General features: G+C 44.1%; 1 protein-coding gene across 2 annotated transcripts in view; it reads left to right on the top strand.

The window, feature by feature from the left end:
• The window catches only part of ephb2b (eph receptor B2b), a 294,590-nt gene that overhangs the window by 198,969 nt on the left and 90,621 nt on the right, over positions 1 to 5,000 (top strand). The gene's annotated exons all lie outside the window — the stretch shown is intronic.

The following is a 5,000-nucleotide window of genomic DNA, read 5'->3' as shown; positions in this document are numbered from 1 at the left end:
ATCTGTCGGACACAGGCAGAGCCCTGGATGATGGTTTCCACACCAGACACTGCTTGATGGCCTACTGCTCTCACAGCTGTGAGCTCATCATCTGTCTGAGTGGGGGCTGCCCATTAAAGCGCAACTTTGAGCCTGCTCCATTTCCTCTCCGACCGGTCTGTGATTGCACCGCCTGGCACACTGAGCTTCCCCACCAGCCCACGACAGTAATCAGCCCCTCCACATTCAGTGTGATACATGAACACTTAAAGCGAAAAATACGATTTACACAGTTTTCCTCTTACACTGTATTGCCAAAAGAATTTATGTTGGAACATTGGGAACGACAGCAACTCAGCCACGAAGTGGTCGGCCACGTAAAATGACAGAGCGGTCAGCGGATGCTGAGGGGCATAGTGCGCAGAGGTCACCGACTTTCTGCAGAGTCAATCACTACAGACCTCCAAACTTCATGTGGCCTTCAGATCAGCTCAAGAACAGCGTAGAGAGCTTCATGGAATGGGTTTCCATGGCCGAGCAGCTGCATCCAAGCCTTACATCAACAAGCGCAATGCAAAGCGTGGAATGCAGTGGTGTAAAGCGCCGCCACTGGACTCTAGAGCAGTGGAGACGTGTCCTCTGGAGTGACCAATCACGCTTCTCCGTCTGGAAATCCGATGGACGAGTCTGGGTTTGGCGGTTGCCAGGAGACGGTACTTGTCTGACTGCATTGTGCCGAGTGTAAAGTTTGGTGGAGGGGGGATCATGGTGTGGGGTTGTTTTTCAGGAGTTGGGCTCGGCCCCTTAGTTCCAGTGAAAGGAACTCTTAAAGCTTCAGTACCAAGAGATTTCGGACAATTTCACGCTCCCAACTTTGTGGGAACAGTTTGGGGACGGCCATGACAATAAAGCAGATAAGATATGATCCCAGACTTAAGAATCTTCTGTAAAACTTTTTTAAGTCTTTTTTTAGTCTTTTTAAGCCCCTACAAGCTGTGCTTATTCATGAAGACCTTCTCTGTGTTGTTTACGAGCCTTAATTCATCGCAAATGTTAATAGTAACCTCAGATAAACTTGCTCATACAGTTTCTGATGCTGGACGTCACACTGTTCTAAATTAAAGGACAGACTGGCGTTGCTTTCATCTGTGCAACACGGAAGCATCCATTGCGTTTCAGCTGTGTAAGCCTTGTAGTGCTGGTGCAGAACTACATTATGAGCTATAATGAGTTTAGTTATAGGACACTTTTCATGCTGGTGGCAGTAAAAGGTGCTGAAGTTTAGCAGAAGAAATTAAAACTGGGATTTTCTTCTATTATAGTTGCTGTTCGGGGTTCAACGTAAAGGAAAAACTAAATGTAAAAGCACATCAAGGTTAGGAATGTTCATCAAAATCATACGACGCAGTGATCAAATTAAAAGGAGAGCAGAAACATTTTCTGATGAAATCTTCAAATGCTCAGATTAAAAGGCACGTGTTGGACTACGTCTGTGGCCGCTGTGTAAAAGTATTGTATAAATTTTGTTTGTATATTTATTTTTTTATTTAATCCGTCCTGCGTCGCGCTCCCAAAATGCTTCAATGCGCCGTTTTGCTGCAAATAGAAAACAGATTCTCGCTTCTGATTAGATAAACTTTTTCCGTCTTGTTTTAGTTGCCGCAGCTGGAGGACGCGCCCCCGATCACAGGCTTATAACAGCAGCAGTGTTTTTCTCCCTCTGCCGTTGTGGTTTGGTTGACAGCGTCCCACTTACTTCAGAGGCGGCAGCTTCGGGTCGGCTGTAATTGTCTCTGGGAAACAGCTCCCGGCGTGTTGATGAACTCAGACGCTTTATCTCCGCTCTCGCGTGTGCTCTGTCGGGGACACGCGGCGCGGCGTGAAGACTCTCATCATGCCATCAGGGTCTGATTTGACCTCCTCAAACTCCTGTATGAAGTTTTATTTTCCTCTATCTTTTGGATGAATAGTGGTAATATTTACTCAAAGGCTGCCCCGCCCAGTGGCCTTTGGATCCAGTGCATAGAAAAAGTGACTTTAGAGAGACGATAGGAAAAATAAAGTTTACCCCCTTTTTTGAACCGTGTTTTTCCCTCGTAGCTCATTAAAATTCAGTAGAAAGTGGAGACTCTAGTCTTTTAATCCATGGCTCATTTGTGCTTGTAAGTATGGGAGAAAATATTTAATGAAGATTTAAATCTGATGAAAATTGTTTTGTGTGTTAAAAAGTTTTTGCAGAACAAAAGAGTCAGACGAGCAGGACTCAAACCTGTCCCCACACACACACACACACACACCCACACACACACACACACACACACACACACACACACACCCACACACACACACACACACCCACACACACACACCCACACACACACACACACACACATACACACACACGCACGCACGCACGCACGCACGCACGCACGCACACACACACACACACACACACACACACACACACACACACACGCGCGCGCACAGACCCCCTTCTGCTATACAGACAGCCATTAAGTACAAGTTATTCAGCATATAGGTTTGTTATGTTGAGATAACAAGTTATCTTGTGATCTTCTGGTTTGCTATCTTGAGATCACAAGATAATTAACCCGGTATTTCAACATAACAACTTTGTTCTCATGACATCACAAGACAATTCATTCATCATTTCGAGATAACTTTATTATCTTTAGATCACAAGATAATTAACTTGATAATCCAAGATAATTTTTGTTATCTCAAGATGACAACTTTATTTTGGGATGACGATAATTAACTCATTATTTTGAGCTTTTGTTATCTAAAAATGACAAGATAATGAACTTCTGGATTAAAAATTTATCTCAAGATAACAAGATAATAAATGTATTGATCCAAGATGACAACTTTTGTTATCTCAAGATAACAAAACAATTAACTCATTATCCCAAGATAACAATCCAAAAAATGAGAGCTGCTTTGTGGCCTCTCTGGATTCAGTGTAATATTTCTTTCTTTAAGCAAGTCGAGGATTTGATCTCCTGTAAGATAAATCACTCGTCCTGAATGTTGTTTTTTTTGACTGGTCAGTTTGTGTTAAATGACCGAATCAAATCAAATCACGTTTATTGTCACGTCACATTTCCACAGGTGGAAACTGCGTGAAAATCGTAGGTGCGTAGCCCCCTTATAGAATTTAAATACAATGAAATATAGAAATATCTAAGAAGAAACAGAAATATAGATATACACCAAAAGCTTTAACATTTCAGCCAAAACATTTAAACAGTCCTAATATATCTGTAGTTCTAGGTTTTAAAGTTAAGGGTCTATATTTAGATCCACAGTCTAATCCCTCACTTTAACTGCACTGCACACACATCAGTTTCATAGCAGTTAAAGTCAGCTTCAGAGGAGGAGTGTCCCCCCCCCACACACACACACACACACACACACACACACCAAACTTTAAAAGTTTTAATGTCAGTTTTCTTCCTGAGTTTCTTTTTATACACACACACACACACACACACACACACACACACACACACACACATACACATAATTTACCCCCTCCCTGCAATTTGTGCGCCTCTCATTCATCCAGTCAGCTGTGGAAATCCAATTAGTGCAGCATGTGTGTGGAGAGAAAATGTGTTTAACATGCTCGCTGGAACATGCAAACACTAAACTACATGCGTGCTTTACGATGGGAGGAACGGAGCGCTGCACTTTCTCTTCCTCTGAACTGACAGTCAGGCAGACTGAAGGCTGGTGCTGGGACGGAGATCATCTCAGTATCAGACGCACAGAATCACCTTCACTGCCACAGATATTGGAATTTGGTCAGAAGTGCTCTGGTTGATCTGTTTTTTATGAGTATGTGACCCTTATTAGTCCCACCACGGGGAAATTTCCCCTCCACGTTTAAACCATCAGTGCAGTGAAACACCACATACACACTAGTGAACACACACTCTAGGGGGCAGTGAGCACACTTGCCCGGAGCGGTGGGCAGCCCTATCCACGGCGCCCAGGGAGCAGTTGGGGGTTAGGTGTCTTGTACTGTCGGCTCGGGGGATCAAACTGGCGACTTTCCAGCCCAACTGCCCCCAAGAGTGAAACTGCTCTTTTCTTTCTGAAGCAAAGCGCTGGCTAGTTTGCAAAAAGCCAATTCAGGTCGAAGGCAAAGTTTATTTGTACAGCGTGTTTTGCAATAGATGTTGTCACAAAGTGGCTTTTCTGAAAATTGGGGTCCAAGCCCCCTTTGGACAAGCCAGTGGCGACAGTGGCAAGAACCAACTCCCTAAAGCCTTGGCTTCACTACACGACTTCTAAAGTCTCAACAGATTGTGAAAGACTGGGCGTCTCACGCTCTCAGGCTGGTTTCTGCAGATCTTTTCAGCTGTGGCTGAACTGAACAAGACTCACTGAACTCACACAAACTCTCACAAACTCTCGCAAACTCTCGCGTTCTCCCTTTCCCACACTGTTAGAAATAAAGGTCCTATGCAGGTACGTTTTTGTTCATCAAGGTACGAACCGTGTAAATGTTCCCTCAAAGTAACAAGTTTTTAAGGTCTGATTGTGGAGCTTAAATCAGTTCCTCCAGGTGAAAAGTTGGTATTTGTTCCTTTTCATAACCGAATGTTTTAAAACAGAGCAGTAGAGTAAAAGCCTGGAGGCGAGGCGAGGCGGGGTGTGTGGAGTCAGTCCAGCTTAGAACAGATCATTTCAGTGGATTATGGTTCAGTTATGTTCCCTGACTGAAGGCGCTGAGATGGAGACCTCAGGGTTCCACCCCAGTGATGAGAGGGGAACTGACCCAGTGACAGTTTAGGGCCTTTATTTCTGAGAGTGTAGGAGACGCAAATAAACAAATGTAGAGTTGCAGCTGCTGTTTTACATGTTTAAGTAAAAGACTGACTCGCTGTATTTTCTTCTTTTGAGAATCAGGGCTTAAATCAGGGTGAAGGTCGTGTAGCGCAACCAAGGTATCTCAAGAAACCTTGAGAGGAACCAGGACTCAACCCATCCTC

This window comes from Pygocentrus nattereri, chromosome 21 (genome assembly GCF_015220715.1).
Source record: "Pygocentrus nattereri isolate fPygNat1 chromosome 21, fPygNat1.pri, whole genome shotgun sequence".
Classification (NCBI taxonomy): domain Eukaryota; kingdom Metazoa; phylum Chordata; class Actinopteri; order Characiformes; family Serrasalmidae; genus Pygocentrus; species Pygocentrus nattereri.
Note: the sequence above shows the minus strand (reverse complement) of the source record. Positions and strands in the feature narration are given on the sequence as shown.